Source organism: Bufo gargarizans, chromosome 7 (assembly GCF_014858855.1).
Source record: "Bufo gargarizans isolate SCDJY-AF-19 chromosome 7, ASM1485885v1, whole genome shotgun sequence".
In the NCBI taxonomy this organism is placed as follows: Eukaryota; Metazoa; Chordata; class Amphibia; order Anura; family Bufonidae; genus Bufo; species Bufo gargarizans.
In genome coordinates, this window is record NC_058086.1 from 95,954,259 (window position 1) to 95,966,564 (window position 12,306).

The following is a 12,306-nucleotide window of genomic DNA, read 5'->3' on the forward strand; positions in this document are numbered from 1 at the left end:
TGAAACGGTTTTCACTTCACAGTTGTGCCCTGTCAGGTTTAATAAGTGGGATTTCTTGCCTTATAAATGGGGTTGGGACCATCAGTTGCGTTGTGGAGAAGTCAAGTGGCTACACAGCTGATAGTCCTACTGAATAGACTGTTAGCTGCTTTTTTCTTGTCATAATACACAGTCTAAGTAAAGAAAAACGAGTGGCCATCATTACTTTAAGAAATGAAGGTCAGTCAGTCCGAAAAATTGGGAAAACTTTGAAAGTGGCCCCAAGTGCAGTCACAAAACCATCAAGCACTACAAAGAAACTGGCTCACATGCAGACCAAGAGTCACCTCTGCTGCGGAGGATAAGTTCATCCGAGTCACCAGCCTCAGAAATCGCAGGTTAACAGCAGCTCAGATTAGAGACCAGGTCAATGCCACACAGAGTTCTAGCAGCAGACACATCTCTAGAACAACTGTTAAGAGGAGACTGTGTGAATCAAGCCTTCATGGTAGAATATCTGCTAGGAATCCACTGCTAAGGACAGGCAACAAGCAGAAGAGACTTGTTTGGGCTAAAGAACACAAAGAATGGACATTAGACCAATGGAAATCTGTGCTTTGGTCTGATGAGAGCAAATTTGAGATCTTTGGTTCCAACTACCGTGTCTTTGTGCGACGCAGAAAAGGTGAAAGGATGGACTCTACATGCTTGGTTCCCACCGTGAAGCATGGAGGAGGAGGTGTGATGGTGTGGGGTGCTTTGCTGGTGACACTGTTGGGTATTTATTCAAAATTGAAGGCATACCGAACCAGCATGGCTACCATGGCATCTTGCAGCGGCACGCTATTCCATCCAGTTTGCGTTTAGTTGGACCATCATTTATTTTTCAACAGGACAATGACCGCAAACACACCTCCAGGCTGTGTAAGGGCTATTTGACCATGAAGGAGAGTGATGGGATGCTGTGCCAGATGACCTGGCCTCCACAGTCATCGGACCTGAACCCAATCGAGATGGTTTGGGGTGAGCTGGACCGCAGAGTGAAGGCAAAAGGGCCAACAAGTGCTAAGCATCTCCTTCAAGACTGTTGGAAGACCAGTTCAGGTGACTACCTCTTTAAACTCATCAAGAGAATGCCAAGAGTGTGCAAAGCAGTAATCAAAGCAAAAGGTGGCTACTTTGAAGAACCTAGAATATTACATATTTTCAGTTGCTTCACACTTTTTTGTTATGTATACAATTCCACATATGTTAATTCATAGTTTTGATGCCTTTAGTGTGAATCTACAATTTTCATAGTCATGAAAATAAAGAAAACTCTTTGAATGAGAAGGTGTGTCCAAACTTTTGGTCTACTGTACTGTATATATATATATATATATATATATATATATATATATATATACAGGTCCTTTAAAAAAAATTAGCATATTGTGATAAAGTTCATTATTTTCTGTAATGTACTGATAAACATTAGACTTTCATATATTTTAGATTCATTACACACCAACTGAAGTAGTTCAAGCCTTTTATTGTTTTAATATTGATGATTTTGGCATACAGCTCATGAAAACCCAAATTTCCTATCTCAAAAAATTAGCATATTTCATCCGACCAATAAAAGAAAAGTGTTTTTAATACAAAAAAAGTCAACCTTCAAATAATTATGTTCAGTTATGCACTCAATACTTGGTCGGGAATCCTTTTGCAGAAATGACTGCTTCAATGCGGCGTGGCATGGAGGCAATCAGCCTGTGGCACTGCTGAGGTGTTATGGAGGCCCAGAATGCTTCGATAGCGGCCTTAAGCTCATCCAGAGTGTTGGGTCTTGCGTCTCTCAACTTTCTCTTCCCAATATCCCACAGATTCTCTATGGGGTTCAGGTCAGGAGAGTTGGCAGGCCAATTGAGCACAGTAATACCATGGTCAGTAAACCATTTACCAGTGGTTTTGGCACTGTGAGCAGGTGCCAGGTCGTGCTGAAAAATGAAATCTTCATCTCCATAAAGCTTTTCAGCAGATGGAAGCATGAAGTGCTCCAAAATCTCCTGATAGCTAGCTGCATTGACCCTGCCCTTGATAAAACACAGTGGACCAACACCAGCAGCTGACATGGCACCCCAGACCATCACTGACTGTGGGTACTTGACACTGGACTTCAGGCATTTTGGCATTTCCCTCTCCCCAGTCTTCCTCCAGACTCTGGCACCTTGATTTCCGAATGAAATGCAACAGTCCAGTGCTGCTTCTCTGTAGCCCAGGTCAGGCGCTTCTGCCGCTGTTTCTGGTTCAAAAGTGGCTTGACCTGGGGAATGCGGCACCTGTAGCCCATTTCCTGCACACGCCTGTACACGGTGGCTCTGGATTTTTCTACTCCAGACTCAGTCCACTGCTTCCGCAGGTCCCCCAAGGTCTGGAATCAGTCCTTCTCCACAATCTTCCTCAGGGTCCGGTCACCTCTTCTCGTTGTGCAACGTTTTCTGCCACACTTTTTCCTTCCCACAGACTTCCCACTGAGGTGCCTTGACACAGCACTCTGGGAACAGCCTATTCATTCAGAAATTTCTTTCTGTGTCTTACCCTCTTGCTTGAGGGTGTCAATGATGGCCTTCTGGACAGCAGTCAGGTCGGCAGTCTTACCCATGATTGCGGTTTTGAGTAATGAACCAGGCTGGGAGTTTTTAAAAGCCTCAGGAACCTTTTGCAGGTGTTTAGAGTTAATTAGTTGATTCAGATGATTAGGTTAATAGCTCGTTTAGAGAACCTTTTCATGATATGCTAATTTTTTTAGATAGCAATTTTGGGTTTTCATGAGCTGTATGCCAAAATCATCAATATTAAAACAATAAAAGGCTTGAACTACTTTAGTTGGTGTGTAATGAATCTAAAATATATGAAAGTCTAATGTTTATCAGTACATTACAGAAAATAATGAACTTTATCACAATATGCTATTTTTTTTAGAAGGACCTGTATATATACATAGCTAAAAATAAAGAATACTGCGGCACCTCTAATAAAGTGACGTGCTTTATTCACCAATAAGGCGAAACGTTTTGGTTCACTCCATGGAAACTTTTTCAAGCAGCGATAGCAAACAGTGGTGCCAGTGCAAGTATATAAAGCATTGCAATAATCAATTCATCCAATAAGTGCAAAACAATACATAAAACACTAAAATATATATAAAAAAAATATGATTTCACCATATCATATACATATACATGAGCCAATATTATAAAAGTGCATACACAATAAAGTATAAATATCATTCCCATGTGTAAATATATTCCATATACGATAATTCCATAATTGTTCATGATTACATCATTGGTATCCATCGTGAAAGTGACAGGTGCAGGGTTAAAAACATAATTATATAAAGAAATAAGATAGGATCGACCAACCAGCATGGAGTAACAATCTGGGTTCACGGCGTCTCAGTATGAAAAATGCACATGTCCAAGACGCACACCGAAACTACTGCGATTCACTATCAACTGATCACAGCATATCCGGTATGTACCTGGAACTCAGGGACATGACGCACACGCCAGAGTCAAGGAAGGGAGGCGTGCCGCCAAGGCTCATGTGGCCACATCATGGTCACCTGACCACAGCACACCCGTCCGCCATTGCAAAACCACTAGTCTACGTCACATACTCCGCTCTCCAGGAAGAACTACAAGTCACGTGAGAGAGAACCACATGACTACGTAGGTCAAAAGGCATGGGCAAACTGTCAGATATCTATTAACCCCAATGCTGCCAATAACGAAGTTTGGTATACATAAATAATGTATCGCATGTGTCCCACCATCAAATCTATCAAGTAAAAATAATTTCTATAAAGGAGAGAAAGGCAGAGCCCAACATTATAATGAAGATCTTTGAAGTACAATATAATTGTCAGCACAGAGAAACTTCATAATCAGAGGCATACACATGCAAAGCAACCTGATAGGTGGACGCTGTGCATATCGGTCATTCCCTTAATAAAGTGATACAAACTGAAAAATAAATATCCGTGAATTAAAGCCAACCAGACTGATACACGTCCTGTGTGAAATATACCAGTCCGATCAGTATTCTTACAAGTGCATTCGGTATAACTCACCATTTAAAATAAACTAAACAATAAACAATGATGGACTCATGGCTCAACCTCCACTGGGTAAAAAATACCATATTTTATATTTAAAGTATAATCAATGGGAGAAAACATACAACAAAATATAGGTAGCTTGAAATCTACATCATTGGGGAGCTTGCAAAGCTCGCAAAACACAAAGGATCTTGTAAGAGGAACAAAAATAAACTAGGTCGATCCCTTGAATTCACCAATACACTGCAAGTAAAACAAGAAAAAAATTAAAATTTGTCTCAAAATAGCACCAAAAGACAGACAATATCGCTCATGCTAAAGTGATGCGGACTAGGTTGAACCAAAATACAAGGTTTATAATCCACATTTAAACCTCCTGGTTTCAATGTATTAAGTTTGGAAATCCAATAGAGCTCACGTTTTTTAAAGGTCAAGACTCTATTACCTCCTCTACGGGAAAATGGGACATGATCAATGATCATACACCTGAGGTCATGCTCTTTGTGCCCAAAATCTGTGAAATGTTTAGACACCGGCAGATCCATGCGTTTTTTCCGAATGGTGTACCGGTGTTGATTACATCTTGTCTTAAAATCTAAAGTAGTCTCCCCCACATACATATTACATGGGCAACACAGAATATAAACAACAAAAGTTGAGTCGCAGGTTAAGAAGTGTCTAATAGGGAACCTATTGGATGGATGAAAAAACTCCCTTTTTGTATAAATTGTCAGTTATTACAATTTAGGCATGGAAAACAGCCCATTTTTTGATTACGTAGGACCGTTTGTCCTGATTTTTTGGGGAGTTCGATATCTGTATCAACAAGTCTATCTTTTAAGTTCTTCTGTCTCCTATTTGAAAACGAGGGACGTATTTTAAACTCATTAACATCTTTATGTCCACTACTAAGTATAGACCAATGTTTATTAATTATCTTGTTGATTTTCTGGCTATCCTCTGTGTATGTTGTAACCAATGGTATTTTATTTAAAGCTTTCCTAGATGTTGATCTCTTCAGTAGATTCTCTCTGCTGCGTGCATGCTTTAACGTTGATAAATACCTTTGAGAGTTTACTATAGATTTAGGAAAACCCTGATTTACAAAGGCCTTAGTCATTCTATCCAAAGTTGCGTTCAGTTGCAATTCATCACTGACAATGCGTTTTGCGCGCAAAAAAAGGCTTAACCCCTTAGGGACCCATGACATACTGGAAAAGGACGGTGATCGGTGGTGTGATTACACACCACCAATCACAGTCCGAGCATTTTGGGTAGGCGGTGCTGGCCGTGGTACTGATGGGTGCTGTCCATGGTGCTGGAGAGAGGCGGGAGATTCAAACTCCCGGCGCTCTTCTCTCGCCTCCTCTTGCTGCTGCTGCTGCTGCTGCTGCACCTGCACCATCCAGCACCATCCTCACCAGCTCCTGCGATCCCCCCGTCAACACCCATCACCCTCCAGGTAGGTTAGGGTCAGTGAGGGAGAGGCACCTTTAGGCAGGGATAGAAGGGAGAGTTAATTGGGGGAGGGGGGAAACTTTAACTGATTTATTGTTTTTGGTGGTCTCTGGTGGTAGGGGTGCTTAGCTGTGAGATCCTAGACCCACCCAGGGGTGCTACCACTTAACCTCCCCCCCCCCCAGCCCCCCACCACCACTATTTTTTTTTTTTGCGTGCGCTGACTGTTGCCGGCACTCTTAGCGTCCGGCACTGTTAACGCATCGCCCGCCCTACCGCTGATCAGCAAGTTTGAACTTTTTTTTTCTAACACACACTTTTTTTTAACTTTTTAGTATGTGAACACCCGTGCCCCCACACACACGCACATACAATAAAGTTTTACACGCACGCACATACACACGCACACACACATACTTAAGGCCCGCCGGACATTCTCGGCCGAGGAGGCATACACCCAGCTTGCCTCCGATTCCGAGAGCCCCAGTGAGGATGAGAATGACCCCACATTCCTCTTGTCATCTGCATCCTCCTCATTATTCCTCATTATCACCTGATGACGATGAGCCCCCGAGGCGGCAGAGACGCCGCCAGGCGGAGCCAGGGGCCCCCCGCATACTAGGGACCCTGTGGTCCGCACCAGTACGAGCCACCCTGGGGCTCGTACTGGTTTCCCGGCCCACCAAATAAGCCCACCGGAGCCCCCTGCCGGTGAACTTAGCTGGTGTCCTCCAGTGAATTTTGAGCCAAAGATTCCGGATTTTATTGGCAATCCAGGAATCTAAATTCCCACAGTGGTCTTCACTGAAATGGACTTTTTTTGTTTTTTTTTCAGTGACCCATTTGTGAATCTGATGGTGGAGCAGACAAACCTGTACGCCCAACAGTTCGTTGCTCAGCACCTGGGCTCCTTTTTGGCTAGACCCGGTGGCTGGATGCCGGTCAGTGCAGCCGGGATGAGGACATTTTGGGACCTCGTGCTGCACATGGGTCTAGTGCAAAAACCCAGTGTCAGGCAATACTGGAGTGGGGACGTACTCTACCAGACCCCACTCTACAGTATAGCCATGACACGCTCCTGGTTTGAGGCCATCCGGAAATGTCTGCATTATTCAGATAATGCAGCATGTCCCCCCCCCCTCCCCCGAGGTGATCCTGTCTATGACCGTCTGTATAAGATACGGCCGGTCATCAATCAATTCGGGGCCAAAATGTTAAAATGTCTAAAATTTGTGAGAGTACCTCAGGGTACACTTACAAATTTTGTGTGTACGAGGGGCGAGATTCCCGTATTCATCCCCCAGAATGTCCCCCCACTCTGGGTGTTAGCGAGAAACTCGTGTGGGACCTTATGCACCCAATGCTAGATAAGGGTTACCACTTGTATGTGGATAACTTTTATACTAGCATTCCCTTGTTCAGGTCCCTTGCCGCCAGATCCACATCCGCTTGTGGGACCGTGCAGAAAAATCTGCGCGGCCTCCCTGCCCACCCCCTCCAGGTACCTATCCCCAGGGGTGAGACCCGTGCCCTTACCAATGCAAACCTGTTGCTGGTCAGGTATAAGGACAAGATGGATGTCCTTATACTTTCCACAATCCACAGTAACAGCATCACCCCTGTCCCTGTGCGAGGTACCGCGGCAATGGTCCTCAAGCCCAATTTGTATCGTCGACTACAATCGGTATATGGGAGGAGTTGATCTCTCTGATCACGTCCTCAAGCCATATAATGCCATGAGCAAACCCAGGTTGCCTTGTACAATGCTTTTGTACTATCCCGAAGCACTGGCAGCACAGGGACATTCCTCCAATTCTATGAGGCAGTCCTCAAGGATCTGATTTTTTCAGACCGGGAAAGAGCAGGCCGGAGTACCTTGGTAATTGGAGGCGCCAGGATAGTCCCTGGCCAACATTTTCCAGGTGTGGTCCCCCATACTGGAAAGAAGGGACAAACCCAAAAGAGATGCAGAGTGTGTCACAAGAGGGAGATACGGAAGGACACCACCACTCAATGTGACACTTGCCCCGATCATCCGGGCCTCTGCCTTATCGATTGCTTCAGGGAGTATCACACTTCAATGGAGTACTACATTTTTATAATCCCCAACAGTCCCCTAGAGAACATAAAAAACTATGGCTCTCAGACTTTGGAGACACGGAAACAATTTTTTCCCCAAAAAAATATTAGTTTTAGTGCAGGCATCCTCAAACTGCGGCCCTCCAGATGTTGTAAAACTATAACTCCCAGCATGCCCAGACAACCTACAGCTATCAGCAGGGCATGGTGGGAATTGTAGCTTTACAACATCTGAAGGGCCGCAGTTTGAGGATGCCTGCTTAGAGTCTCCAAAGTCTGAGACCCATACATATTGGGCATCACCGCGTCCAAAATCTTCTCTATAAAAATAACATTTAACCCGAGGGGGGCCCCTCGGATAAACAGCGTTAAAAAAAAAAAAAAAGTGTAGATAGTCGCCCAAAAAAAAGCAAAAGAAAAATGTAGCTCCTTTTATAAACACTCTGTTTGAGGCATAGTAAGATGTTGTGCTGTGTGAAATCAAACAAGGCATAGTTCAGTGCTTCTGTTGCTTTTGTTGTATAGGATCTATCATTTTCCAAATCCTCATATTTATTAGTGCATGCTCATTAATAAGATACTAAAATAAATAAAAAATTGTTCCTAAAATGATTATATAGTGTAAAATCTAAATACATTTTAAAATTTAGACATATTAGGTATCGCCGCGCCGGTAAGACTCTGCCCTATAAAAATAACATTTCACCAAACCCCTCGGATGAATAGCGTTAAAAATATAAATTGAAAATAGTGCCAAAACACAAATTTGTTGGCAAAATTTCCATTTGAATCCTTTTTTTCCGGTAATAAAGCAAGGGTTAACAGCTAAACAAAACTAAATATTTATTGCCCTGATTCTGTAGTTTGCAGAAACACCCCATATGTGGTTGTTAATGGCTATATAGCCACACGGCAGGGCATAGAACGAAGGGAACACCATATGGTTTTTGGAAGGCAGATTTTGATGGACTGGTTTATTTACACCATGTCCCATTAGAAGCCCCCCCGATGTAGCCTAGACTAGAAACTCCAAAAAAGTGACCCCATCTAAGAAACTACACCCCTCAAGGTATTCAAAAGTTTATTTACAAACTTTGTTAACCCTATAGGTGTTCCACAAAACTAAATAGCGAATGTAGAAACAATTTTTTTGCCTCAAAAAAGTGTAATATAGAGCAACCAAAATCATTTTTACCCTAAAATAGTCCCAAAACAACAGCCACTTTATCCTGTAGTTTCCTAGATGGGGTCACTTTTATGGAGTTTCTACTCTAGGGTTGCATCAGGGGGCTTGAAAGGGTACATGGTGTAAATAAACCAGTCCAGCAAAATCTGCCTTCCAAAAACCATATGGCATTCCCCTTCTTCTATGTCCTGCCCTTTAGCCAAGTAGTAGTGTACGACCACATATGGCATGCTTCTGCAAACTACAGAATCAGGGCAACCCATATTGAGTTTTGTTTGACTGTTAACCTATTTTTTCCAGTAATAAAGTAAGGGTTAAAATGGAAAATTTTCCCAAAAATAGAAATTCCTAAATTGTTTCTCCATCTGCCATTAACTCTTGTGGAACACCGAAAGGGTTAATAAAGTTTGTAAACCCAGTTTTGAATACCTTGAGGGGTGTACTTTCTTAGATGGAGTCACTTTTTTGGAATTTCTATTCTAGGGGTGCAACGGGGGGCTTGAAATGGGACATGGTATAAACAAAACCAGTCCTGCAAAATCTGTCTTCCAAAGCCCATATGGCGTTCCCCTCCTCCTATGTCCTCCCGTTTTGCCAAACAGTAGTTTAGGACCACATATGGGGTGTTTTTGCAAACTACAGAATCAGGGCAACCCATTGTTTGGAAGTTAACCATTGCTTTGTTCCTGGAAAAAACTGGATTATATTGGGAAATTTTCCCAAAAATCCAAATTATTAAATGTTATGTCCATTTGCCATGAAGTCTTGTGGAAGACCTAAAGGGTTAACATACCTTGAGGGGTGTAGTTTCTAAAATAGTGGTTTCTATTACGTAAGCCTCACAAAGTGACTTCAGACCTGGACTGGTCCATAAAAAGTGGGATTTGGAAAATTTCTGTAAAAATTTGTAAATTTGCTTCTAAGATTCTAAGCTATGTAACATCCCCCCCCCCCCCCCCCAAAAAAAAATGGCATTCCCAAAATTATACAAATATGAAGTAGACATATGGGGAATGCAAAGTCATCAAATTTGTGGGGGGTATAAAGCGTTTTAAAGTTATCAGCACTTAAAGTGACACTGGTCAGATTTGCAAAAAATGTCCAAGTCCTTAGGGTGAAATAGGGCTGAGTCCTTAAGGGGTTAAAGGGACTGATTTGATCATCATACGACTAACAGGCATGCTGTGGTCAGGTGACCATGATGTGGCCGCGTGATCCTTAGCGGTCCGCCTCCCTTCCTTGACTCTGGCGTGTGCGTCATGTCCCTGTGTTCCAGGTACATGTCGGATATGCTGTGATCAGCTTTTTCGCAGTAGTCCGGTGTGCGTCATGGACATGGGCATTTTTCATTGTACATGTTCCCAGTTCCACCCATAAACTAACTATACAGTTCACACATACAAGTATTAACAGCCCACCCCACCTGACTAATTCTATCCCTAAGTTACAACAATGGTTAACGATTGCACTGCAGGGGTGTATGCAGGCCACCGACTCAAATACAGTATTGCAGGGCTACACAGTAATGCAAGGGTTAATACCTTGCAAATGTAGTAACCAGGGGTTTACCAGGGGATGCAGGGGTTGCCACCAGGGGTTAATTAGGGTTAATAGGGTTTATCAGGAGTTAAGGGGTATGATAACCAGAGGTATGATTAACCAGAGGGGATATCTAGGGGTATGGACTCAGGGGTATATTTAATCCTTCCAGAGTTAGTAGGCCTTTTCCAGGTGGTCATCATGTAGCTGCTCTCTCCCATGTGTCTCTGATTCTAGTCTGGTTGCAAGAGACCCCTGTTCCTTGCTTGGGGCTCCTATATCAGCCTCAGAAACAGCCCACCTCCCCCCTCATCAGGCATGTGACATCATAGTGTGCCTTCCTCAAATCCCAAGAGTCCTCCCCCCTAGTCCCAAAATGCTGGGAGTAAAGGCATGGAGTTTAGCCATGGGGCAGAGGTGTGCAAAACAGGTTTATGATGTCTTTGGTTAGACAAACGGTGCCAGAGAGTCTGATTGCTTGGGGCCTGAACAAAAGAGGACTAGATACTAATCAGCTGTTATCCTACAGGCTATCAGCACAAGTTTTACTCTAAACATGGGGGATGAACTGTTGATAAGGAATTGGATACACTTCTCTCTCTCTCTCTCTCTCTCTCTATATATATATATACACTTATTTGGGGGCACGAGGGGCAGATGCTGGGCACATCTGGGTACATCATACTATGATGTGGCAGTCAGTGCATGCATATATATCACACATGCATGCACGTATTTGCATGCATGTATGGATACATATATATGCATACGTCTCAACCCTTCCTCAACAATCCCCCTGTTGTCGGTCTATATATAATACGACAATATATTGGGGGAACGGGTTGAGACATATTTGCCCCCCCTCAATCCTATCCTTGGTGGAAGTTCAGGAAGAACTGTAGTGCACACTGATCTTTAGGTACGTAGACATCCCTCATCCAGCTTCCTCCGACCTGCCCTTCACTGTAACCTACTCCTCCGTCCACAGGATACACGTCTTCTTCTCACGGGAACTTTCTTGACATCTTTAGAATAGTCTTCCAGTGTCGGCGACTCCCCGCGTTTGGAGTGACCACACACCCACAGTCCCTCGCAGTCTTTAACTGGCCTTTCTTTAACAGTCTTTTAGTGTTGGCCACCCCCACTTTGGAGTGACTACACCCCCACAGTCTATCGGTAGTTCTGCCAATCTTCAGGTATGGCCCGTCTCCAAGGAATCTGGAGTGGGTTCACCCTCACAACCTCAGTCCCAACTTTCTTTAATCACAACTTTCGTCCAACATCTGTTTCCATCTTGACGGGTGCGGTTCTCCCGTGGACAGATTAATAGGTCTTTACAAGGCAGGTCAGTCTTTTAAGCGGTGATGTCATAGTACCTAAATTCTAACAGTGGAGAACAACTCCGCCACACTACACATCCAGCCCTTCCCTTAAGAACTTCACTGCTCCAGGGTTCAAGGTGGCAAATGGCAAGCAAAGGATGCCTGTCCCTATCATGTCCTAACCTTATCCCCATTCACACAAAACACAGGTCACATCCCTCCCAACACCACCAAAATCATTATATGTATGTGTACCCATAGAGACTCATGCAACCAGGCATATCTCTAGACCTCCAAAGACACAGGTAGGTCGCAGACCCCTGTGTCAATGGGAAACGACTATAGGATACAAATATGTACAGCCAAATATAGGCTGTCACACATTTGCACCTAGAGTGTCTATGGGTACACAATCAACCGACAAACAAAATCAATAAATACAATGTGCTATGGGGTTTCAGGGTAGTACAAGTTATACGTCCCGAACCCTCATAGGAAACAAAGTGTGTCCATACAATATTTGGCTACAGGAACAATGTTTGAGTTATGTCCTGAGCCTCCTCCTCCGGATAGTTCTGTAAAGTTCTGTCTGGTTCTGGTGTATTTGGTCAATAAGTCCCTTGACCCTCCGAATGTAG